Source organism: Balaenoptera physalus, assembly GCF_965194825.1.
Source record: "Balaenoptera physalus genome assembly, chromosome: 13".
Classification (NCBI taxonomy): Eukaryota; Metazoa; Chordata; class Mammalia; order Artiodactyla; family Balaenopteridae; genus Balaenoptera; species Balaenoptera physalus.
In genome coordinates this window covers 48,830,248-48,858,128 of record NC_138892.1, presented here as the reverse complement: position 1 = coordinate 48,858,128, position 27,881 = coordinate 48,830,248, and the positions used below count along the sequence as shown (strand labels likewise).

At 40.9% G+C, this 27,881-nt stretch overlaps 1 pseudogene across 1 annotated transcript in view; it reads right to left on the bottom strand.

The window, feature by feature from the left end:
• Nucleotides 1-27,881, bottom strand: part of LOC309641317 (small ribosomal subunit protein eS10 pseudogene) — a 32,844-nt pseudogene continuing 4,963 nt past the window's right edge. The window contains exon 2 of the transcript in view: nucleotides 1-27,658. The product of the transcript in view is annotated as a small ribosomal subunit protein eS10 pseudogene (transcript). The remainder of the gene's footprint in view (nucleotides 27,659-27,881) is intronic.

The window sequence follows — 27,881 nt, the reverse complement described above, 5'->3', positions numbered from 1 at the left end:
ATCCAAAAAAGAATGAATACATGTATATGTATAACTGAATCACTTTGCTGTACACCTGACACTAACACAACATTGTAAATCAACTATACTCCAATAAAATTAAAATTAAAAAAAAAGAGTTGGGTCAAAGTAATCATCGTGGTGTGAATGTTCATTCTTACTCGAAAGGAAATGGTCCAGGCAGAAAGCATTTGCAACACACAAAAGAGGAACTACAAATGACTAACGTGTGGAAAGTGATTAACCTCAATGGAAATAAAAGAAATACAAATTAAAACAACAGTGAAAAAATTTTAGCCTATCAAAATAGCAAATATATTTAAAATATATTTTAAATTTTGTATCTATTAATTTTTTAAATGAGCTGCCAAATATGAGTAAGAGTACAAGGACATGGTCGTTCATACATTGCTGGTAGGAATGAAAATTGATGCAACCCTTTCAGAAAATAATTTTATGACATGACCTTAAAAATGTGTATTGTGGTAATTCTATTTCTAGGAACCTATCCTAAGAGCATCATTTGAAATTCGGAAAATTTTTTTTTCATAAAGTTAGTAATCATAATATTATTTATAATAGCAAAAAAAAATGGAAAAACGGTTTAAGCTAAAGACAAATGGGCTATAACCTTTGTTAACATATTGACACTTATCTGTCCATATGTTTTTTTCTCTCCATATATATTCATATATGGTTTTTTTGTTCTTTCAAAATGGGATAATTCTGGACTTTCCTGGTGGCGCAGTGGTTAAGAATCTGCCTGCCAATGCAGGGGACACAGGTTCAATCCCTGGTCCAGGAAGATCACACATGCCAAGGAGCAACTAAGCTCGTGTGCCACAACTACTGAGCCTGCGCTCTAGAGCCCGAGAGAAGTCCATGTGCCCTAGAGCCCACGTGCCACAACTACCGAACCGACGTGCTGCAACCACTGAAGCCCATATGCTCTAGGACCTGCGTGCTGCAACTACTGAAGCCCCCGCACCTAGAGCCCATGCTCCGCAACAAGAGTAGCCACCACAATGAGAAACTCGGGCACCACAACGAAGAGTAGCCCCTGCTTGCCACAACTGGAGAAAGCCCGCATGCAGCAACAAAGACCCAACACAGCCAAAAAAAATAGGGATAATTCTAGTAGGGTTTTTAGTTACCAATATGTTGTCAATACCTTCCCATGCCAATAAATATAGTTCTACCACATTATTTTTAATAGCTGCATGTATTCTGCATTATGACTATACTGTATTTAACCAAATTGGTCATTTTTGATATCTGTAAACCAGTGTTTTTCACACTGCAGCTCATGACCCCTTAGTAGGCCATGAAATAGATGTTGGAGGTCATGACTAGCAGTCTTATTTATTGCAGTTTAAGTATTATACCTTTATAATATGTTTTGTTAAATAATTGATAAGACAAATCCTTCCTTTACAATATTCTCCTGTTTTTCTAAATTATATTGGTTATTCTTATAAGTTTAGTCTAACAAATTGATGTTTAAAATTATCTTGAATAGGTCCAAAGAAAAATACAGTGGAAAGTTTCACATTAAATTTATAAATGAATTTGGGAATTGGTACCTTTATAATAATGAATCTTCTCATCCATAAATAAAGTGTGTCTCTTCATATAATGTCTTTTTTTATGCATCTGAGTAAACCTGTAGAGGATTCTTCATGTAGGCCTTCATGTTTCTGAAGTTTATTCACTGGTGTTTATTATTTAGTTTTGCTATTGCAAAAATATTTCCACTAGTTTTTTCTCAACTGAACACAGCCGTCTGTAGGAAAGATTCCAATGTTTATACACTTATTCTGTAACTGAGCATACTGAATTCTAAAAATATTTTCCCACCCACGTGGAAGTGAAATGAGAATGAGGGCTTCGAAATGTAACTGAAAAGTTTTCCTCCCATCCCTCTTCCTCCCTCAATCACATTTTATTTGAGTCACTTTCATTTCATTAAATATTAGTGCCATGAAACCAAAAATAAGAGCATAAGGACATCCGTACGATCAAATCTGTTTCTGGAAAGAGCCGAGTGAATTTCCAAGTAAACACAGTTAAACAGTGCATAAGAGGACCCACCTGCAGTGGTTTATTCACCGCCCCCCCACCCCCGCCTTTGTCAGCAGCTGCACATCCTGAAACCATGCTCTCTCTGAACAGGAAGAACATAAAGGGCCCCTCGGACGGGTAAACCCTGTTCCTGCATGTTGATGAAGGTTGTTACCTGTGTATATGTCATGTTGTACTACCATTATCCTCATTTTACAACTGAAAAAACTAGGTCCAGAGAAGCTAAACACTTCATTCACTCATTCAATGAATAAGTACTGGCCTGTGAAGAGATTGTATCGTTTTGAGGAAGTGATGACTAAACTTTCTCTGAAGATACTGAATGAAGACTTAGCCTAAGAACCTAAATAAGAGCTTGGAATATGTTTCCCACTTTTGGATACTGGTTGTTTTTTTTTTTAATTTATCTTTTTTTCTTGTTGAATTTCTTTTTTATTTTATTTTATTTTATTGGCCACGCCGTGCAGCATGTGGGATCTTAGTTCCATGAGCCCCTTGCAGTGGAAGTGTGGAGTCTTAACCACTGGACCACCAGGGAAGTCTCTGGATACTGGTTTTTAATGAAAGGCTATGGACTCTTTTGAGTTGGGAATGGCTTACGTGGCATTATGGCTCCTCCCCCTGGTATGAGACCACCCAGGGGCCCACGCACTGGGCTTCCCCCTGCTTGAGGGACACCCATGGGCAGGTCCCCTCCAGGAATGAGACCCCCTCCACCAGGAGTTAGAGGTCCGCCTCCCCCAGGAATGCATCCACTGAGACCCTAGGATACTATTGGTCCTTCTTAGTCACTTTTTTCCCTGCCATGCATCTTGTGAAACTGTATAAAGTGTTTGTGAGCTTTTGTCCCCTCTTTGCTGTGTTAATATTAACTAATAGAGGCCTAGAGCAATTAAGCTGTGAAAAAGTAAGTATTGAGCACCTAACTATGCGTTAGGTCCTCTTCTATGGCTGTGAGCTAGAGAAGGTTCTCGCCCTCATGAACGTTACTTTTTAAAGGGGCAGACATGCTTAAATGAAAGTGTACCTTGTCTGAGGTCATACAGCTGAATTGTAAGTCTGGCTGCAGAGACTGTGGGCTTGACATCTACCCTATGCCACACGGAGAGAACATGGGCGTCGGAGGTTATCTGCCATCCCCTGAAAAGCCTCTGAGCATGACATGACTTGGGTGAGTTGACCATAGTCCAGGGTGTGATCTCATTCTACAGGCTGCACCCAGAGAGAGGATATCTGCTCCCAGAGACTGTTGTTTTTGTTTTGTTTTTACCATTTTATGTGTTTACCTTTCCTGACCCCTGAAGCCCACTTACCTACCCAGAGTTCTTGCCTTCACATGTTTGCAAGCTCAAATGCCAACTCAAACAACGTATTAATGATCTGTAAGAGCTAACTTATTTTAGCAGAGCCCCATCATGAGGCTGGTACCAGATTTTCACATACATAGTAGACCAGTGTACAGAGAAATCGTTGAGTGGAGTTAGGCAAAAACTTTCAGTATCTTTCATAATTACCCTTAGAAATAGGGCAGTTGGGTTAGAGGGTTATCACCTGAAGCTACGTGGATTAACTTATTAATTTTTTTGACATAAGTTAACTTTTATTTAATAAAATTCCATTTACCAGCCCCTGTTGTTCCTTTATTAATGAAACTAATGCTCTTTTTGCTTTACACACTGAGATATTGGATACATATAGATCTTTTCTAAATATCCAGAGTTAATCTTCATGTACTACAATAGTTTCAGGATTCATCTAGATTTTAATTTTTTATAAAAATAGTTATATTTTTTAACTCCTTTGAAATATTTGGAGTTAAGAAAGCTTTTATTTTAATGCAGGGTTTATTTGAGAACCCTAGAGAGTTTATGTAGGATTTAAGTATCTTCTATTAAACACAGTCGGTAGTTTAAGTACAGAAAAATAATTTTTCTCCTGCTATTAATTTGGCTTGATGTCAGATATTGTTATTCCCTTGGAAATAAGCTTCAAATTTTCAGATTTAATTAAAAAATATGGCTTCCCTGGTGGTGCAGTGGTTAAGAATCTGCCTGCCAATGCAGGAGACGTGAGTTGGAGCCCTGGTCTGGGAAGATCTCACATGCTGCAGAGCAACTAAGCCCATGCGCCACAACTGCTGAGCCTGTGCTCTAGAGCCCGCGAGCCACAACTACTGAGCCCACATGCCACAACTACTGAAGCCCACGTGCCTAGAGCCCATGCTCTGCCACAAGAGAAGCCACTGCAATGACAAGCCCGTGCACCGCAATGAAGAGTAGCCTCCGCTCGCCACAACTAGAGAAAAGCCCGTGCGCAGCAACAAAGACCCAACACAGCCAAAAATAAATAATAATAACTTGTGGGGTTTTTGTTGTTGTTACTGCTTTTGTTGTTTTGGGATCTGTGAAAGCTAGAGAGGAAAGGGGAAACCAAAGGAAAAACAACCTAACATCCTGCACCCTTTCTGTTAACACTGCCCAGAAGTGCAGTTTATCCCTCTGAATTCTCTGCAATTAAGTGGTTCATGCCAACTTGGTAAGCATACTTGCTACGAAAACTTTACACTCTTTTTTTTTTTTTTTAGGACATCATGTGAAATCCTTGCAAACACAAGAACCTTTTATTCATTGACAAAGAGAACAGTGATTCTAGACAAGCAGCTCTCTTGTCTTTCTCAAAAATAAGAAAGAGAATCTGTTCCATATTTCGGGGCAGAGTCACCAGAATGAAAACTGCATATTGTGTGTTATTTCTCCTTTATTTTGTGACTGCTTTCTAGCCAACAGTGAAAATTATTTATGTAAATGAGAAGTCACTCAGGGTCAAGAGTTACAGTACTGAACAAATTGAACGAAGTATTAACTTACCTGTCTTTGGGAATTTGAGATAAAAGAAAGACACTGGTGAAATGATCTTCCTTCTTTCATACATTCCTGGGTGGGCAATAATGTATTCAGCTCGCAACATGGATCAAGTGCCTCTGGGGTGTGTGCTGGGCACATAAAATAAGACAGGGTCCCTGCCCTGGCACAGCTTACTTTTGGAAGAGAGGAAGGCAGGTAAACAAATAATCCCAAGGCTGGGAGACACAGGCCCTAATCAGGAACACCTGGCAGGAGCAAGGGACCCTCCCCCTACCCCTTTCACCCTTCCCAGAGACCCAGAGCCAGCAAAGGAAGAGAAGATGCAAATCACAGTGAAATAATGCAACGATTTAAAATCTTTACTGATTCCAACCAACACTGCACAGACAGCTAGACAGCTACCATTCATTGCCTGTATGCTAGGTGGCTGAAAACTGTAAATGGGGTACTGTTAAGGAGAGTCTGACGTGGGCCACTTCTATTTTAAAACAGGCTTTCCTGGGGAAGTGTTATGTTTCTGTCCTTTTGTCATTTGATCTGAGTCTCGGGATACAGCCAAGGGTCCCTGCCTTCAGAGACCACAGTGGATTCACCCCGAGTCTCCAGTTAATAATAATTTACTGGGTGTCAACTAAGTGTTTTCATCTTTTATGGCACCTCTTCCCAGAGGCCCTCACTGACAGGCAGATTTAAGGTGACTTGTTGGGCCCTTTCTAAGTCCTGGGAGAGACTCTAGTGATCTATTCACCTGCTTATATGTTTTTATAAATGTTGCAAGAGTAAAATATTTTAAGCACAATCAGCAGAAATGAAAAGCTACTCTCTCTTTTTACTCCAAATATCCCACCCTCTTGCTACCTCTGGTCAGGTAGCATTGGAGTGGCTATGGGCATTTTGGGGACCTGACTAAAGGGAAGTTGATTTAAGGATTCATTTCATCTGAGTTTAGGGGAGATATTTAAGTGATTTGTGGTCATTTCCGTGTGTAAGTACATTATTGCTAGATGTCCCCCTGCACAGTAAAGATTTCCTGGAATATTATTATCACTTGCTGCTGACTGCTTATCCTTGTCATATGCAGGCATCTCACTATGAATATGCCCCATGAAACCCAGCAACCAAAGAATGAGGAGTACGGGAGGAGGGTGAGCTTGAAATGTGTGGAGTCAGAAGCCAGTCTGCAGTATACCTTCCCAAAGCTCGTAGCTCACTTACGAAAGGAACTTACTAGAGGCTTTCTCAAACTTGACAATAATCCTCAAAAGTCACATGATTTTACCAAATAACAAGTTCTGAAGCTGAAAGAAACTTTAACAAAATATCACTAATAAAATTTTTTTTTCGTCTACCATTTTCGTCTACCATTTTATCTTTTAGGGGAAAGATAAAAAATGTCTTTATTCTCTTAACAGAGAGTTTATTATCAAATATCAAACGGAGAGGTAGTCAAAAAATATAGCATCAAAATATGGAGGAAAAGGTATTATAGAGGTGTGTCAGGGAGTTAATTAATATAACTATCATGTTTTTTTTTCTGGATTTTGTAATGTTTGAGATATTTATTGGCTTTTATTATTTGTAATTTGTTGTGATTTCTCATTCTGAACAAATCTTCATGTTTGTATTACTTTTGTATTTATGATTTTATATCCTTTTACTTTAGAAGACACCCCTCCCCAAACTTTAAGCCTCAGGTTCTACAAAATCTGAATCTACCCCTTGTTTCATGGCCACCCAATCTAAAATAATCACACAGTCTCATGTCACTGAATGTCCATTCTCTCCTGGCACTTATCACTCTCTGCCATTTTCCCTTTCGAATATATGTAGAGGGCATTGATGCTTCGCCCAGAGCCCCTTTACCAGCGGGTGAGCCTGTAGCCCCCCTCCTGTGAATGACACAGCTGACAGCCTACACCTGTGACCTTCTCTGCGGACTCGTCCTTGACTGAGGAGCCACTTCAGCTGGGGTGGCCAAGGACTGACAGAGACAGGGCTGCAAAGCTTCATCCCCTTGCTTTAAAGTACAACTGGAAGATACGGTTTGCACGCCAGAGCCCCCAGTGATCAGGCCAAAGTGGGCTTTGACCTGAGCTCACTCTTGCTCAGCTTCTTCCCCATCTCCAGCCTGGTTCCCTCACCTTTTACAGGTTTCTTCTGAGTACATCACGTGCACCCAAATGGCAGTAGTTCTTTTGAATTCATCAGGCCCAATTCTGTGTTATAGAATTGGGGCTAGTTATAGAATTGGGGCTTCAGAGAATCCAGATTAATGATGAATGGCTATATCTGTATAAAGGTTGGGAATATAGGTGACCAGGGTTGATATTGAGGGAAGCAACTGAAAGTTGCTGTGGGAAGCTCTTGCCAGCTAAATCTGGGTGCTGGAAGGGTTCGCTGTACATGACGGGTGCAAATACACGGCTTGACAGTCTCCGGCTGACAGTGGTTTATCTGTTGATGGTCTGTCTCCTCTCCTCTCTAGAATGTAAAGTCAAGAGAGTGGGAACTTGATCTGTCTTGCTTGCTGCATACCCCTGTTGCCTGGTGGCATGGAGTAATTACAATAACACAGGGTGAGATGAGTAAACATTGAATGAATATGGAAAGTCCAGTCACTCCACACATATTTTTTCTAATCCTCGTGACAACCCTGAGAGGTAGATATCGTTTCTTTTCCTCTTACAAATGGGGAAGTGAGACAGCACTTTGGTTAAGTGCCTTCCTCAAAGGAACACCCCTAGGGAGTGCCCCAGCTGAGCCCATTTGTTCCCTGCTGGCACCATCCTCTGACCTTGGGAGGGGACCCAGCATTTCCTTGTATCACTCTGACCAAAACGTGGGCGTGGACCTTCCCTGATCCACTGCAGAATAGGCTGTGTGGATGACGAAAGGACACGTGGCACAGAGAATGATTCAGAGACGCTGCAGAGTCAGGACCTAACCTAAGGCCCTTTTCTCTGCCCACTTCGGTCTCCCTCCCAGGTTACCACTCAGTGACGAGGAGCAGACACCCCCTATCAATAGAAGTGATTCAGGTGGGACTTCCCTGGTGGCACAGTGGTTAAGAATCCGCCTGCCAATGCAGGGGACACGGGTTTGATCCCTGGTCCGGGAAGATCCCACATGCCGCGGAGCAACTAAGCCAGTGCGCCACAACTACTGAGCCTGAGCTCTAGAGCCCGCGAGCCACAACTACTGAAGCCTGCGTGCCTAGAGCCCGTGCTCCACAACAAGAGAAGCCACCGCAATGAGAAGCCCACGCACCGCAACGAAGAGTAGCCCCTGCTCGACACAACTAGAGAAAGCCCGTGCGCAGCAACGAGGACCCAACGCAGACAAAAAAAAAAAAAGAATGGGGAAGCAGACAGGGGTCAGATCAAGTCAGGCCTTTAAAAAAGGAAAAAAGTGCTTCAGGCAATTTCAAAACCTGAGACTGGGCCTCGTGTTGCCTTCCTACACCTACCACGCCTGCGCCTCCTCCGAAGTCTGCTCCCCACTCCCAAACCGACCTCTTTCCAGGATAGCTGAGGAGCGGAGACACCCTCTCCTCCCTGGGAGCAACAAGGTAAGTTTATAATATCTGGCAGTATATTTCCAAAATCTATTTTACTTACTCTTAATTATTCTTAAATTTTTAACTTGAGATATAACTGACATATAATACTGTAAGTTTAAGGTGTACTTGTTGGTTTGATACATGTATATATTGCAATATGATTACCACGGTAGCCTTAGCTCACACCTCTATCACATTATATAATTACTATCTCTTTTTTTTTGCGGTGAGAACAATTAAGATCTAGTCTCTTAGCAACTTTGAACTTTATAATACAGTACTGTTGACTCTAATCTCTATGCTGTGCATTAGATCTACAGAACTTATTGATCTCCTAGTTGCAAATTTGTACTCTTAAATAACATCTCCCCATTACCCCCATTCCTAGGCCCTGGTAGCCACCATTGTACTCTCTGTTTTTGTGAGTTTGGCTCTTTTAAGTTCCACATATAAGTGAGATCATATTGTATTTGCCTTTCTGTGTCTGACTTATTTCACTTAGCATAATGCCTTCAAGGTCCATCCATGTTGTTGCAAATGGCAGGAATTCCTTCTTTCTCATGGCTGAATACTATTTCACTGTGTATGTATACACCACATCTTCTTTATCCATTCATCCATTGACAAACACTTAGGTTGTTTCCATATCTTGACTACTGTGAATAAAACTACAATGAACGTGGGTGTGCAGATATCTGTTCAAGATACTAATTTCAATTCCTTTGTATCTCCTTTCAATTCTAGATACTGACCTCAATTCGATTGCTGGATATCCAGCAATACCTAGGAGTGGGATTGCTGAATCATGTGATAGTTCAATTTTTAGTATTTTGAGGCATCGCTATGCTTTCCATAATGGCTGTACCATTTTACATACCCACCAACAATGTAAAAGTGTTCCCTTTCCTCCATATCCTTGCCAACATTTGTAATCTCCTGTCTTTTTTGATAATGGTCATTTTAACAGGCATGAGGTAATATCTCATTATGATTTTGATATGCATTTTCCCAGATGATTAGTGATGTTGAGCATCTTTTCATATACCTACTGGCCATTTGTATGTCTTCTTTGAAAAAACATCTATTCAAGTCTTTGCTTATTTTTAATTGGATTATTTGCTTTTTTTTTTTGCTATTGAGTTGTATGAGTTCTTTATATACTTTGATATTAACCCCTTATCAGATACATAATTTGTGAATATTTTCTCCCATTCTGTAGGTTGCCTTTTCAATTTATTGACTGTTTCCTTAGCTGTGCAGAAGTTCTTTAGTTTAATGTAGTCCCACTTTATTTTTTATTGCCTGTGCTTTTGTTGTCTTATCCAATAAATTATTGACAAGACCAAGGTCAAGGATGTTTTCCCCTATATTTTCTTCTAAGAGTTTTATGGTTTTAGGTCTTACATTTAAGTCTTTGATCCATTTTGAGTTAATTTTTGTGAGTCGTGTAAGATAGGCGTCCAGGTTTTATTCTTTTGCATGTAGATGTCCAGTTTTCCCAGCACCATTTATTGAAGAGACTGTCTTTCCCCCTGTGTATCCTTGGAATACTTGTCAAAAATTACTGTAGCATATATGCATGGGTTTATGTCTGGACTCTCTATGCTGTGTATTTACTCTTAAAATCTCTCTCTCTACCCAGCTGTAATGTTTTCAGTTCTCCTTAGAAAGCTTTCATGAAATTTAATGTGTTCTCATCAGTGACTACCTTCTTACAGAAGGTAAGCCAAAGTACATGCACTGAGTGTTTTATAGTCTGGTGTTGGGGAGGAGGTGAACCCACATGAGACAATTATTGGGTAGTACAAAATTAAATTATAAGTAACACAGAGAATTAAGTTTACACAGAAAGCAAAAATACTTCTGTCTGAGCCTCTCAAAGGAGAGGGCAAGATCATTTGTTGTGGCTGCATTTGTTGGTAAGTTCACACATCACGAAGGTGATAAGGGTGAGCTTAGTGGGGGTCTCCACCAGCCACTGTTGTAGATGGGACTGGAGGAACCCCCCTCCCAGCTTCCTACTCCTGCTTTCTTATCCCTCCTTCAACTTCTGATTCTCTTTCCTATCTTCCCCTTTCTATCGTTCTTCCTTTTCTCCTATTATTTAATGTTGCTCTTCTCCCCTTTTCCTTTAGGATATGAGATTTCATCATATATTCTACTATTTATTTATTCATTCATTCATTCATTTATTTTGGCTGCTCCGAGTCTTGGTTTCCGCATGTGGGATCTTCACTGTGGCATGAGGACTTCTTAGTTGCGGCATGCATGCGAGATCTAGTTCCCCGACCAGAGATCAGACCCGGGCCCCCTGCATTGGGAGTGCAGATTCTTACCCACTGGACCACTGGGGAAGTCCCATATATTCTACTTTTGAGGATGCAATTTATAGAAGAGAAGGGGGTCCCTAGCCTCACAGACCTGCATGCAAACTAAAATCTGTGCCTTTTGGGCAAGTTATATAACCTCCTGTATGGTTGTTAGCATAACCGACACAATCTTGGGCCCTTACAGTTTCTCCTGTCCTCCTGCTGACCCTACCCAGGAATGTACTGTGCAGTAAATCACTTCTCTATCATCCAGGGCTTTGTAGTTAATAGATATTGTTTAATAATCATTAGGGCCAGGTAGCCTCTATGCTTTGTTAGTCCCCAAACAATGATGAAAACTTTTGCTGATGTATTGCTGGCCCCCACAAGACTAGTTACCCATTCATAAATCTTGACTTAGGAATGCATACCCTGTTTCCAAGAACCTACCTCCATTCCACAGATTAACTATAAATTGTCCCAATGGCCCCTTGGTGGTGCTGAGTGCAACTGCAAATGCTTCTGTACCGTTGTCACCCCATCCCACCCTGTGAGTAAGTGACCCTATAATAAACTCATCCATTGATTATATTGAGCTGCCTGCCTCATTTTTCAGTCTCAAGATACCTTCTTAGTACAGTGGGCACTTTTCATTCTCTCTGTCCTCCAACACCTCTCAAAGATCCATCTCCTTGTCCATAGAACTGGGGACACTAATCTCTCTCATTACATTATTTGGAGGAATAAATAAGATAATATAGGTAAAGTGCCTGACACATAGATGGCTCTATGTAGCTGGTTATTTATCCCCTACTTCCTTTTTCCTTATTTTCTTTTTGCAGTACTATGCATGCAGTAGTCATTGAATAGATGCTTATTGAATGAGTATTTACAGTTTAATTTGGTAGACCCTCATATGCTTGGAGTGACTGAGATTAGGAGTGATTTAATAATTATTATTATAACCCATTTATTATTTTATGACAGGCACTGAGGTTGGGGAAGTACTTTTTATATAATATCTGACATGACTCTCCCCAAACATGTAAGATAGGCATTATTTTTATTATTAATGATACAGCCTGTATTGCTCAGGATCCACACTTCATTTTACATATTAGGAAGGTGAAGCTTAGAGGAGTTGAGTAATTTACATGAGGTAAATTATATGAGTAACTTACATGAGCAGAATCTTGACTCTAGAACCCAAACCCTGAACCACTAGGTTAGACTGTAGGTTGCTTGTTATTTAATCCCCAGCAGCCCCATAAGGAGGATAGAACCCCACCACTGGAGGATCATTTGTTTCCTGAGCGCAAAGTGAAATCATCCTTCTTAAAGAGAGTATTAAGTAATGTGCAGTTATACAAAATGGAAAGATTTGAGACAGGGCCACATTGTTCCATTGGAAAGGATGAATATTCAGGGGTGGGGGAGATGGAAAATTAGCTGTCTGGGAGGAAAACGTGTTGAGAGAGACTTTGTAGGGAAGCCCAGAGATGGTGGATAACAGAAAGTTCTAATGGGAAGTTTTACTAGATTGTTTGCAGCTTAAGATGCAATATATGCCTTCTCTTTGTCTGCCACAGCATCTCTAGTAAGACTGATGTTGTTTCCTGAAGCTTTGTGTAAACCGAGCCCTATTTTCAAAGCTGGAGAAGAGTCGGCTCACAAGGAACCATGACACCTAGGCTACAGATCAATGAAATTCAGACCTTATTTTCCTGTTTTCTTTTCCCACCATTTTCCTTCTCTTCTACATCTACAGCCTTGTCTTCCAGGCTTGTGTCCTTATTAACTCAGCTTCTGTCACAAAAACTTTAAAAGGCCTTAGAGACCATCTAGATGTGAATATAACAAGGTTCCCTAGGAGTTCACTGGGGTCTCATATATCCTTTGGATGAAGCAGAGTCAGAGTCAGATATGTGTGTGTTCTACTACATAAGTATATATAGATAAGGATATTGACATTTTGGTCACGGCAACACCACCAAATTGGTGTTGGACTGTCACTGAATGTGTCCAAATATGCTCCTAACCAAACTGTTTTCTAACAAGCAGGTCACAAATGCAAAAATAAGTTGGCAAAATCCTAATAATGTGCTCTCTCATCTTATTGGGTGGGCCAAAAGGTTTGTTCGGTTTTTTCCGTAAGATGGCTCTAGTAGCACTTAGTTGTCTTTAACTTCATTTGAAACAATGCTGTTAGATTGTATGTGACAGCTGACATATCAGCATGCATTTAAGAAAAGACTTATCAAAATTGGTGAATTTTTGTGTAGACATTTTAATATTGAAGATGGAAGAAAAAAAGCAACATTTTCAGCATATTATGCTTTATTATTTCAAGAAAGGTAAAAACACAACTGAAATGCACAAAAAGATTTGTGCAGTGTATGGAGAAGGTGCTGTGACTGATCGAACGTGTCAAAAGTGGTTTGGGAAGCTTTGTGCTGGAGATTTCTCGCTGGACAATGCTCCACAGTCGGGTAGACCAGTTGAAGTTGATAGCGACCAAATGGAAACAATAAATTGAGAACAATCGTTATACCACGTGGGAGACAGCCGACATACTCAAAACATCCAAATCAAGCGTTTGAAAATCATTTGCACCAGCTTGGTTATGTGAATTGCTTTGATGTTTGGGTTCCACATAAGCGAAAAAAACCTTCTTGACCATATTTCCACATGCGATTCTCTACTGAAACGTAATGAAAATGTTCCGGTTTTAAAACAAATTGTGACGGGCGATGAAAAGTGGATACTGTACAATAATGTGGAAAGGAAGAGATCGTGGAGCAAGTGAAATGAACCACCACCAACTACACCAATGGCCAGTCTTCATCCAAAGAAGGTGATGTTGTGTATACGGTGGGATTGGGAGGGAGCCCTCTATTATGAGCTCCTTCCGGAAAACCAAATGATTAATTCCAACAAGTACTGCTCCCAGTTAGACCAACTGAAAGTGGCACTCGACAAAAAGCATCAGGAATTAGTCAACAGAAAACGCATAATCTTCCATCAGGATAATGCAAGACCGCATGTTTCTTTGATGACCAGGCAAAAACTGTTACAGCTTGGCTGGGAAATTCTGATTCAACCGCCATATTCACCAGACATTGCACCTTCGTATTTCCATTTATTTCAGTCTTTACAAAATTCTCTTAATGGAAAAAATTTCAATTCCCTGGAAGACTGTAAAAGGCACCTGGAACAGTTCTTTGCTCAAAAAGATAAAAAGTTTTGGGAAGATGGAATTATGAAGTTGCCTGAAAAATGGCAGAAGGTAGTGGAACAAAAGGGTGAATACGTTGTTCAATAAAGTTCTTGGTGAAAATGAAAAATGTGTCTTTTATTTTTACTTAAAAAACTGAAGCCACTTTTTGACCCACCCAATACATAGAAACTGATAATAGGTCAGATTGCATATTGTTGGCAGCAAAGTGAAATAGCAGTCAGAGCAATGATCCTGAATCATGTTTAAAATGCCAGGGCTGGGGGGAGGGGATATGAGTGAAGGTGATCAAATGGTACAGACGTCATTATAAGTTATGAATAAATTCTGAAGATCTAATGTACAGCATGGTGACTATAGTTAACAATACTGTAGTGTATATTTGAACGTGGCTAAGAGAGTAGATTTAAAAAGTTCTCGCCACATACAAACACACAATATGTAATTATGTGAGGTGATGGATGTGTAAACTAACCTTATTGTGGTAATTGTTTTGCAATATATACATATATCAAATCATTATGTTTTGTACCTTATACAGTGTTATGTCAATCATATCTCAATAAAGCTGGAAAATAAATAATTTTTAAAAATAGCATCACAACAAATAATAATAAAATGACAGTAATTCCTGCAAAATAGAGACCAACTGATAAGAGGCAGGATATCTTGAACTGTTTGGGGAGGTCTGAGGTACATTGCTCTGGGAAGTTTAGTACAGGCCTCTTGAACTTTCATGTGTAAGTGAATGACCTGGAGAGCTTGCTAAAATGCAGATTCTGATTCAGCAGGTCCGAGTTGCAGCCCAAGAGTTTGCATTTCTAACAAGCTCTCAGGTGATGGCAGTGCTGCTGGTCTGCAGATCACACTAAGAGTAGCAAGCATTTGATGGGCGGTATCTGTTTCTTCTCTTGCATATTCTGCTTGGTACCAGAAAAACGAGTTACTGAAGAGGGACATGAGCTGAGCCTGTAGGTAAGAGCTCCCGAATTGACACTTCCTACATTTAGTAAGAGTTCGGGGTAGTTGCACTGCCTTTACTTTACAGATATTTGTTTTTCTGATCCCAAGATTGCTCTATGTACCTGTATAGTCCACGCTTTTAGCAGCCCTAGGGTTCACACACGATTTTAAAATAAAGTTTGTTTGTTTAGGTGAACCATGATCTTAGCATATCAAACTCAAAGGGGTTAAAGGACATTAGGGTCGCCTCGCTAGCCATGATGGTGTTGTCATCCTGTTCATGAGTTGGGTAAGCCAGACATCTATTCCGGGGAGCTGTCAGTTCAAGTGCAAGTTTGAGAAAGATATTTTCTACCTGAGATTTGAAGAAAGCAGAAATAAGGTGCTGGGGACAAAGGCTGTGTCAGAAGTTATACTGGAATAATTCTTCTTTCAAGAAGTTAGATGGAAATAACATCTTATAGTTGTTTAATGTTTACAATTACAGAACAACTTCATCGGAGCTACGTCATTTAATTGTCAAGAAAACCCGAGGAGTCAGCTTTGCCTTTTCTTTTTTAAACAGATGAAGAAACAAGAGCTGAGAGGTAAAGTGATTTGCTCAAAGTCACCTGCTTGAGTGGAGCTGGGACTAGAGCAGAGATCTTCCGTTCTGGTCCTCTTCTCATTACAACATTGACAACTACATTATATGTTTGTTCCCACTAACTTTTCCTGGGCAGACACCAATAGTCTATCCCAGAATTCTTTTCCACTGAGCTCTTAGCTTCACAACCTTCCCAACTCCATGTCCCAGGAAGCTAGAAAGCCACTACCAAGGAATTGGACCTAGTGTGGGATAAGAAACCTATTTCCCCTGTAGAAGTGCTAACTTTTATTATCCACAGGACTGATTATAAAGAGACTCACTTTCCTTGGAGATCTATAAAAGGATAAGCCCTCATTTTTTCAGGTCTAATTAAAGACTCTGGAGGTCCTTTCTAACCCTGGAATTCCATGAAGTTAACTTTCAAGTTATTATTTTTCCATGGATTTGCTCTGAAGTTACAGTGAGGGGATATCTATGCCAAGATAGGAAGAATTCTAAGATGGGTCCCCTGATTCCCTCCCTAATGTTCACACCCTATATAATCCCCCTCCTTGAGTTTGGGTGGGACTGGTGGCCTGCTTCTAGCCAACCGAATATGGCAAAGGGGAAGGGATTTTGCAGATCTAATTGAGGTCCCAAATCAGTTGATTTTGAGTTAATTGAAAGGGAGATTATCCTGGATGGACCTGATTTAATCAGTTAAATATCCTTAACAGAGGACAAGGCTCTCCCTTCGGTCAGAGATTCTCTCTCCATTGCTGGCTTTGAAGTACAGTACCAAGTTGTGAGAGAGCCTATGGAGAGGCAAATGGCAGGGAGCTGCAGGTGCCTTTAGAGCTGAGAGCAGCCCCTGGTCATAACCAGCTAGTGAACAGGCACCTCAGTTGTACAGCCCCCAAGGAGATGAGTTCTGGCAACAACCTGAAGGAGCCTGGAAGCAGATCCTTCCCCAATTGAGCCTCCAGATGAAAATACAGCCCGGCTAACACCTTGGTTGTAGCATTATGTGACCCTAAGCAGAAGACCCAGCTAAGCCATGTTCAGACTCTTGACCAACAGAACTTGTGGGATAATAAAAGTGTGTTAAGTTGCTAAGTTTATGATAATTTGTTATGCAGAAATAGAAAACTAACATGCATGCTTTATATTGTACTTGCCTTAATAAATCTTAATCCTGTTCTGTTTCTCCACTGCACATCTATTCACCTCTTCAAAGTGCCAGTTAAAGCTCACTTAGGCTCAATTTTGTCCTGAGAACAAGGTAGAGCACAATAGGACACTTAAGGTGGCAGAACTCCTCCCTGGAATAGAAGGAAGACCTCACTCCACACTGCTATATTTATGAATGATATTGCAGTCCAGTCCAGTTGACAATTGGCTGTGAAATCAGCACAAACCTTGGAACAATCCTTACATTTTACTCTGATTTTCCAACTTTTGCCAAGAACCACCACAGCAAAAAGCCACTTAATGATATGCATTCTGGGCAGTCCTGTTTGAAAGTCCTGCTTGAAAGTTCTGTTGGAGAAAGCAGTTAAACTTGACTTAGTTTTCATAATAAGAATATATTCTGAGTTTTCTTTAGTGAGATTTTCCAACACAATGTAGGCTTAGAGATACATCCATTCATTTAATCATTTAGCATTGACTCTGGGCCATGCTTAGTCCTGGGCAGTGAGGATATAAGGGTGATAAAGATAGGGCACTTGCCCTCGAGTTGCTAGAGAAGAAGATAGGCAAGAAAACCAATAATTACAATGCAACATGAATGAAAAAGGCAGTGGGTGAGAATCAGGAGTCCAAAAGAAAAAACTATCCCCCCAAATTACTACATTGAAGTTTATTGTTTATTTGTCTCTCCTAAGAGACTGTGAAGGCTATTCTTTCTATTACTATTCTTTAGATTCTAAATACTTAGCAGTGTCTGCAAATAGTAGTTATTCAATTCTGTATATCACTGAAAGAAAGACAGCACAATTAAGATCATATCATTATTTTATGTCCCATCAAAAAGAAAAAAAATGCTGCTAATTAAACTACAACATGCCAGAGATCATAAACAGATTCTGATTTCAGCCATGTTAAAATATGGGGGAAAATTCTCAACTTAGAATTGATTTATAGCAAGTAATCACTGAACTGTTGTGTTGAATATCTAGAGGGATTATGGGAGTAATAGAGATTTCAGAGTGGATTTCAAAGATATAAGGTACGTTCATAGCATGTCATGCAGCAGTGTACACTGTCAACTCAAGCCAAGTTGTCAGAAGAATGACCTCTTGAGTTCTTGACCCCAAGACAGACAGAGCTGCGTGATGATGTATCTTTAAATAGCTCTAAGAGTTGTAAGGTGCCAAAGCTATGAAAGAAAGAAAGATCCCATAAAGTTTAAAATTTTTTAAATAGATAGAAAATACATTTACTTATCTTAGAATCCCATCTAATTTAAAGGTCTTTAGAGTTAGACCAGAAAAAAAAAAAAGCATCTACTATTTTGGGTTGAACTGTGTCTCCCTACAAATTCTCGTGTTGAAGTCCTAACCCCAGTACCTAAGACTGTGACCTTGGAAATAGGGTCATTGCAGATATAATGTTAAGATGAGGTCAAACTAGAGTAGGGGGTCCCTACTTTAATTTGCCTGGTGTCCTTATAAAAATGAAAAATTTGGACACAGGCACACGGGGAGAATACCATTTGAAGATGAAGGAAGAGATAGGGACAATGCACCCACAAGCCAAGGAATGTGAAAGATTGCCAGCAAACCATCAGAAGCTGGGAGAGAGGCCTGGAACAGATTCTCCCTCACAGCTCTCAGAAGGAACCAACCCTACCAACACCTTGATTTCAGACTTCCAGCTTCCAGATCTCTGAGATAATAAATTTCTATTGTTTAAGCAATCCAGTTTGTGGTATTTTGTTATGGCACCTTAGCACACAAATACATCTCCATATCCTAAGAGCTAAAGAAACACCACATCTGGTCACATGACCAGTCTGGGTAAAAGTTGCAGACCTCTGTGAGTAGGCAGAATTAAACAGTGTGAGTCAGAAGACCAAAACTCTTTCCACATTTTGAAATCTATGACACCACGTCTGTAAAAAGATGGTCTGACAGTGAGAAGAATTGCTTCAGATATCTGCAGCTCCAGGTCCCACCTCTGACCAAAATCTCTGATCATTAGAATCCTCTAATAATTAGGGTGGTTAATTGTCATCCTTAGTAGCTGGGCAACCATAGTCTGGATGGTAGCACTCTTCCCAGTCTTTCCATCCCAGGAAGATTAAGAATCAGGTACAGAAAAATTTAAAAGAGTCAAAATGAAGATATTAGTATGTTTTATATTAGGAAAGGATCTGTGTACATGTGACATGTTTCAGGTGTCCTTCATCCTCTCATAGAACATTCTACCATCTAGGCTGGAGAGGCACAGAGCTTGTGTTGACCCATGAGAGTGGATCATTACACTTTCAGGAACTTTGCAAGCTATTAATAAACAATGTTCCAAACCTTGCAACTGCACAAAAATCTAAAACCATGGTTAGCACTGTTGCAACCAATAGTGCCCAAGCAGAAAGAGGTGCCAATTTAGTGAATATAATTTGTATGAGGGTGAGAAATAGTTTAATAGCAGATGACATATCAAATTTAACGACAATACTTCTATTGGGAATGGGATGCAACTCTGTTAAATCATGGTCGAACTGCAACCACAGTTTGGCTACAGATGCAAGAGTTTGACAAAAATCTTCAATGACATTCTGAGGGAATCAGTTGACCATATGGCATTTACAATCAAGAGTATTGCAGATTTTATTATTATTTGGAAATTGTGTGCTACATGTATTTACTATCATCCCCCCTCCCCCACAGCCAGTTGTTAAACATTTACCACCACTGGACAGACAGACAATTAACAGATACTCAGATAATACATAAATAAGATGAATCCAGGTGGTGGGAAGAGCTATGAAGGCATTAAAGCAGAGTGATATGGTGGAGAGTGACCAGTGGTTGGGGAAAGCTCACAGAGGGATGAATGACTAAAAGTAGCTGGCTGTGTGAATATAGGGGGCATGTCCTTCTGGAAGGGCAAGTTCAAAGGCCATGAGGAAGGAAAGAATTTGTGTGTTGCTATTATTGTGTTGTTAGCAGTATCTGCACCTGAGATCCCAAATCCGAAGTCTCCACTTATTCCTTTCTTCCCTGATCTATATCTGGGAACCACCCAGGGTCACTGTCCCTTTGGCCCCATGGAAACACCTGTGGTTGCTGGCTTCTTCCATGAGCCCTCAGAGGTCTGTTCCGTTTAGATAATAATTGTACTATACATTCCTTTCTTGGTTCTCTTCTTTGGTGGAATTCAAAGCCCTGGAACCTATATTTTTCCACTTTCCCTGCTCTTAAGTTAACTTTCTTACGAAGTTTAAACTAGACTGCATCTGAAGCCTTAAGACTACCTCCCCACATTCTCTAACGGTGCAGCTGTGATCCTTCCAAGAACCTTGTTGCAGGGCTTGTTTAATGCCGCCCTTGGTTAAGGGCAAGCTATTCCTCGTCTATGCCTTTTAAAAAATGTTTATTCTTCAATTCGGTTTTGGAAATTGACAGCTCCTAAAGTAAAAGGAGACAGTTTAGGGCAGATGTTTTGATTTCCATACCTTCCATAATCCCACTGATTCAGTCATTCACGGTTCCCGAAATCTGGAGGCCTGCCTGGGCTGTGGGCTCAAAGGATGCTTATTTTTAGTGTCACAGCACTACATTCAACTCTTAAATGCCACGGCCCTAATTCATTTCTTAATGATGGTGCAAATGAGTTGAATATTTCACATTGTCGACTTTTAACTTCCCAAACATCTTTAAACAAAACCATTACAGTGATATATTCGCTCCAAAAGATAAGTACTTTGGTTGCAGCATGAAATAGCTAATTAGTAATTTAAAATATGGTGCCTTGCCTTTTTTCCCTTTTAGTTTATAACAAGGGAAACTTTTCTCCTCCCGAGGCTGAGGGGCTGGTTCTTCTCACAGACTGTCTGCAGAGTGCTTCCCTTATTGCCAGCGCTTATGAAGCAGCCTGGAGTGTTTAAGTTAGCTTGTGCAATTACTAACGTCAAGTCAGTTGCTGACATTACAGCCAGCTGCTTGAAGTGTCAGCACAGCTGCTTTGTGGGATGAGAACAAAACCTTACCACTGCTCCTTGTTCTAAGGCTAGGCTATAAGAAAATGCTGATTATGAACCAAGGGGCTCATAACATATTCATTTGTGCTCTTTTTACCACCATCTCAGATTTCTAAGATAGCGAAACCTAAGTTCAGGAATCTGGAAGCAAAAGCAAAAATGTACCCCTGATTCTGAAACAGTGCTCTATTATTCATGGATTGCAGGATCTGTTTTTTTTCCATTTTTTGATGGTATGACTCACGGAGTTTTTAAGGAACCACCCATGAGGGCCCCATTCTCTTGGGTAATTAAAGTTCCTCCTGGGTAAGAACAATAGTCCCTACTTCCGGAATGACTGAAGACTTAATAGCTCTGACCATCTAAGCAACTCTGAACACAGGCAAAGCCTTCCTGCCGTGAGGCTTTGCTTCAGCATGTTCTGGTCCAGATGGACCCAGTGACTGGTTTACAAAGAAGCCTAAAATGGAACAAAAGAAAGAATTGAATAGGCCTGGACAAGGCCGCCTCACCAAGGCTGGGGCAGAATGGGGCAGAGGGAAGCACTGTGCAAGCCCAAAGATTCTTTCATCCTTTTTATCCCAAGCTCTGACCAGGTTTAGTTTCTTTAACATCCTGTATTAATGCATTCGATGCAAACGTGATTGCCTCTAGGCAAGGGAATATAGATGATTATAAAATGAGTGATTAAAAAAAAATTATGTGAGGGGAGCGACAATTTCCTCTACCCTTCCTCTCCTTGTCCTTCTCTCTCTTCCTTGTGCTAAAAACAAAGGTCAACCCAGTAAATTTGAAGATCTCATTTGCTTTATGAGGGGATTTGTGAAAGGACAGCATCCCATCTAGGAGCTAGAAGGGGGCTCAGAGGAGCGGTACAAAATGGAAGACTTTCATAGAAAGGTGTGGGCGGGAGGAAGGAAGTCATTAGCAAAAAAAAAGAAAAGGTTATTCTGGGCCAGGACATCATCTTTTCTGGGGTGGGGAAAGGCAGGGTTCTTTATCATACAGGTCACTTCAGGTGTTGATCAGGAACCTTCAGATAGACTGTTTTAAAGCTCACATTTCTGGGAGGGGTTGAAACAACAATTAAGTCCTGGTTGGCTGTAGTCAGCGGCATATGACTCCATTTGGGGCTTGTTATTTTTTAACACTTGGTTTTTAAAGATTAAGAAAAAACAAAACAACACTACATTTTGCTGTGGAAGTGTAGTTTCACCAACTCCCTTCCATTCCAGTCTATCCCAGCTGTCAATCAAAGCCAAACAACCAAAGTTGGCCCTAATTCAAGAGAAGAAAATGTCTTTTATGACACACTTTGACATGTGTTGGATGATTTAGTAAGATCATGGTTTCTCATCTCATTTTCCAAGACTTCCTGAGTTCATCTTTTCCCCATTTGTCATCATTTTCACTGACATTTTCTTCTAATGGTCAAAATATTATCTTTTTCTGCTCTTTACACTTCATTAGTTGCGTGACTCTGGCCAATAAGTCTTCAAATAAGAAAACAGAAAAAAAAATTTAAAGAGAAAACAGAGCTGTCAACTGACGAAAACCGCACAACCTCAAAGTTGTGAGTTAAATTTTTTTCAGGGACCTTACTGAGGACTCCTGCCTGGGAGATGGCCTCTCAGGTAGATCTGAGGAACTGCTCTGAAGAGGTAAGGGGGAAGCCAGGATATATAGTGGGGATTTTTGCTGGGAAAAAAAACATGTAGTCGAACATCAAAAGATTACTGCAAACAACAAAAGATTACTGCTAATCACAAAAAATAGTCACCTAAAGTTAATGATTTTAGTGCTTTTCTATGTATGGGAAGATGAAAAAAATCTGGGTTCACTGAAATTATTCCTTAGATATGCATCTTAACTGTCTAAGCCAGTACCCAAAGCACAGAATGCTTCCTGTTTTTCTCCATCCTGAATTCCCCTCAGGGTGCACCGTCAGTGGGGAGCTACGGTGGCTAGTGGCTTGATCCTTGTAGAACTGGGATGGCAGGCAACAAACATTCTTTGTTTACTGGAATGGCAGCTCCTCGTCCACAGAGATATTAGTATGAAAAGTGAAGAAGTGCCTACCAAGGCCATGGTTCTCAAGCTGTGCTCCAAGGTGCCCTGGGGTGCTACAGCAAACTCACAGGGATGCCACGGGATATTTGAAAACGTGAAGAGAAGCACAGGATCTATTCAGATGCTGCACCAACTGTAAGCTCAAGGTAGTTCACAGGATCAGCATTAAACTGTGCAGCATCCCTTACCATGGCCTATACTTGTGAAATATTGTGCAAAGTAGTGTAGAACAGGGAATGAGGACGATGATGTCCAGTTATTGAAATAAATTTCTAAGCCCAGAGTGGAGCCACTCCTGAAACCGAGCAGGACCTTGTGAGTCTCCTGGGCAAGGAAGTCTTTCCATGTCCCCCATTTCTTGTCTGTTGGAAATAGACTCCAGCATCCATGACCTACCCTGAGTCCCAAAGGGCAGATTCGAACAGCTGCTAATGAGGGAAGGGAGGGGATGCAGAGTCAAGGGAGGAGCAGTCAAGAAACAGCAGTGCAGCCTTGAGGCAGGGTCCTGGTTCCACCACAAGGGATACACATAACAATATCTTTGAGCTCTTTATAGAACTAAAACCCCCAACAAATGGAAAATGTTAGCATTCTTCGTTCTAGAGAAGACTACCTGAGACCAGATTAAAGGAGTGCAGGCCCTGCACACACCCTAATCTTATCAGCAAACCTGCCCTTGAACCATTGCTATAAAAATCCTCACCAGGGAATTCACTGGCAGTCCAGTGGTTAGGACTCCACGCTTCCACTGCAGGGGGCATGGGTTTGATCCCTGGTCAGGGAACTTAGATATTGCAAGCCATGGCCAAAAAAGAAAACAAAACAAACAAACAAACAAAAACTCCTCACCAAATCCTCCCAGGTTGGGACACACACAGGTTTTCGAGGCACGAGCCTGTTGTGTCCCCCTTTGCCTGGCAAAGTAATAAAGCTACTCTTTTCTACTTCACCCAAAACTCTGTCTCCAAAATTTAATTCATCACTGGTGCCTGGAGGCCGAGTTTTCGGTCTCACTCCTGCCCTGGGTACCACATCAGCTAACCAAAACTTAGGTAATTTTCACGTCCCTGTAAATGCTCTGCTTGACCAGAATCACAGGATATCCATTCAGCCAATCCCCAAACACCAAGCAAGCTCTGGGCTGTAGTCTTATTTCCTTGTTCCTTATTCCTTTTTAATTTTTCTTTTCCTGTTCCTTATTCTTTATCCTATAAAAGCTTCCTGCCATCTACCTTATTTTGCACTGAGTGTTCAATAAAGTTTGTTTGTATCACCTAAATTGTCTCTTTTAATCGTTTTTAATAAGTCTGATCACAAGGTTTGAGAAGCTCTCCAGTGCCTAACAGACTACATATCCATTAATAAGTAATTTTGGTTATTTAAGAATGAAAAAAAACTATTATTTTTCTTTCAATTTACATGTAAAAAATTTTTTTCAAACAGCTACTAAGTTTTTCAGACATAAATATTTATTAAGTTGTTTAGACCTAATTCATAAATGGAACTATTAGGTATTTCTTTTGTCCTAGGAATACTGAAAAAATTACCAAGACACTAAGAATGCCACAAATGGAGAAAGTTTGGGAACCTTTGTATCAAAGTATCGAAGAAATAAATATGAATAAGAGCATGAGAAAAACTGGAGGATGTAATATAAAACTTATACTGGAGATGAATATACAAGGTATTGGAAATCAAGGGGCATGAGGCAGTAGAATGTAGACATTCCAGCTGATCTTTGAGGTGGTCTCTCCATGGTAGCATTACAATAGTGATATAGGACTCTCAGGCCACCCCATACTTCTGTCCACAAATACTGGCAGGTGCCACCGACCTATGTGGACATACTTCCCTGTTGAGTTTAAACACATCTTCAGAATCCTTCTCAACTCAGTGCTCAGACAGCCAATCATCTGTTGGAGCTGACACCTGAGATAAAACCTACCTGCTCTCCCTGTTATAAATCTAATTCACAGCTGCACAGTCTCAAAAACTCAGAATTTCTCATTCTGTCAGAACTTTTTCAACACCTGTGATTAAAACTGGCCTGTGCACACAGACTCACACTTAAATAAGGAGGGGAACCATTGTAGGAGCTTAAATCTGTCTCTAGAATTTGCCCAGAACCCCTCATCCACCCCCTGCCTAACTTGATGGGTACTTTTTGCTCTTTTTTTCTCCCATGGCTGCTTGAAACCTCCTTCACTGGGAGTTAAGTGTTTCAGCTTCTCCTCTCAGCCCAGTGCATCTGATCACCTCAGGACTCACTTGCTGGTTTTGATCTCAGCAGCCCTCCACAACATGGCTCTTGGCATCTGTGCCCCAATTTCTTTGGGGTCTTGAGTAGGACCCCAGCCCCGTCAAGCCACCTTAGGTCCTACCCCTCCTGTGATGGTTAATTTTATGTGTCAACTTGATTGGGCTAAGGGATGCCCTGATAGCTGGTGTGTCTGCAAAGGTGTTTCTGAAATATATTAGCATTTGAAGAAGTGAACACAGTAAAGCAGATTGCCCTCCCCAATGTGGGTGGTCAGCATCCAATCCATTGACAGTGCCAAATAGAACAAAAAAGGTGGAGAATGGATAAATTAGCTCTCTCTGCTTGAGCTGAGACATCCATTTTCTGCCCATGGACATTAGTGCTCCTGCTTCTTAGGCTTTTGAACTCAGATCAGGACTCACACCACTAACTCCCTAATTCTTAGGTCTTTGGACTCAGACTGAATTACACCACCAGCATTCCTGTTTCTCCAGCTTGCAGATAGCAGATCATGGGACTTCTCAGCCTTCATCACCTCATGAACCAGTCCTTATAATAAATCTCCTTTTATGTCTATCTTTCTATCTATACTGTTGGTCTGTTTCTCTGGGGAGTCTGGATTAGACTCTGAGATTCTCAAATGTGGGTGTTGGGGAGGAAGACATCTTTCTCTACCCTTTTAGGTTCTTCTGGCTGGCCTAAGAATTAAATGGCATGAGATAGATTAACAGGAGAAAATCAAACAAAGTTTAATAACATGTATACATGGGAGAGACCCAGAAAAAATGAGTAACTCATCAAAATGGCCGAGTTTTACATACCATCTTCAGCTAAGGACAAAAGAGGATATTGAGGGTGGGGAGAGTTAGTTTGGGAGGTTACCAGGAAAAGCACAGTAAACAAGGGTGAGATTGTGATGCAGATTTAAGTCTTTGCCTTCTCCATTGATAAGTTTCTTGAGTACTGGTCACCCTACTCTTCCTGGTACAGTGAAGAGGACATCCTTACAAATGGAGATTTCCCTTTATATATGTAAATATTTCTGACAAAAGGGTAACTCCTATTCAGTTTTCAGAGTGTTTCCCATGTCTGCTGTTTCTCAAAAAATAACCAGCTTAAAATAATTCATATGCCAAAGAGACATATTTTGGGGTGACAAATTCTGCTTCCCTACATGGGAGAATTCACTAACACTAATTGATCCCACTGTGATGGGCTTATGTGCTGTGCTAAAGTGGATGGATTTTATTGGGTAGATAATTGGAAGTTGATAATGTTACTGAACTGAACTTGGATCTGCTCACCCACCACACAGCAAAGCCAATTTACTGACACCAGGTTGTGGTGAAGGAAAGTACAGTGTTTACTGCAGGGTGCCAAACAAGGAGAATGGGCAGTTCATGCTCAAAAGACCCAAACTTCCAGATGGCTTTCAGGGAAGGGTTTCTAAAGGCAATATTTAGGGTGAGGGTTGTAGCTCACAGACTTTCTTCTGATTGGTTGGTTGTGAGGTAACATGGTGATATTTCAGGAATCTTAATCATCAACCTTCTTGTTCCAACCAGTCTGGGGTCAGCATGTAGTCACCATTCTTTACCTGGGTGGGGGGTCTTAGTTTCTGTATAACAACCCAACGATATTCATCGGATTGTTATGTATATCCCTTGAGGAGGAACTAAAACTGTTTTACTGCTGAACTTGCTTCGTGACTGCTTTTCCTCTGTTTCTACATTCCCTCACTTCCCTAATTAGTAACTGCTTGAGTCTGCTCTTTGGAACTCAAGGAAGGCTTAGGGGACCAAAGCCTTTTTCTACAAAGAAGAAACGGGACACAGAGGGGCTTTTGTACCCAGAAGGGTTCCACAGGTTTCTGCTTGTTATATATATATATAAATACACACACACACACACACACACACACATTTTCCTGGCTATAGATGTATTTAACACAAAACAATCTCCTCCAACTTTATTGAGGTAGCTGACCATATCCACAACCGAATTCGCCTCTAAACTGGAATCTGGTTGCTGACCCCGCCCTAGCCTTGATTTTCTTGTCCACACCAGGGGGCACAGAGCTTCTCTGTAGGTGTCTCTGTAGGCATCCCCTCAGGTGAGTCTTGCAGGTCACTCTTTCTCCAGACCCTTGGGCCTTGACCTGTCAGTCTCAAGATGGCTGTGGCTCAGGGGGCAGGTGGAAGTTATCACAGAGATACTGGACACCCTCCTTGGTAAGGTACCAATAGAAACGTCTTCAGGCAAACTGTTCTTTCACATAGCCTTGTCATTTGAGAGAGTGAATGGCCTTCATAATGTGAAGATTGGGCACATTCTTATCTGCCAGCTCCAGGCTATAGGGGAGTAGAATTTGCCACCCTAAAATATGTCTCTTTGGCATGTTAATTGTTTTGAGGTGGTTATTTTCTGAGAAACAGCAGACATGGGAAGGGCTCTGCAAACAGTAGGAGTTGCCCTTTTGTAAGGGACATCTCCATTTGTAAGGGTGTCTCCCTCCTTGCTGGAAGAGGAGGATGACCATGATCTCTGGAAACACTTATCAATGGAGAAGGCAATGACTTACATCTGCATCACACTCACCCTTGTTTACTTGCTTTTTCTGATAACCTCCCATCACTGACTCTCCCCACCCTCAACATCTTCTTTTGTCTTTAGTTGACAGTGGTGTTCAAGATGAGGGCTTTGGCCATTTCGGTGAGTTACTCAGTTTTCCTGGGTTTCTCCCATGTATACATGTTACTAAACTT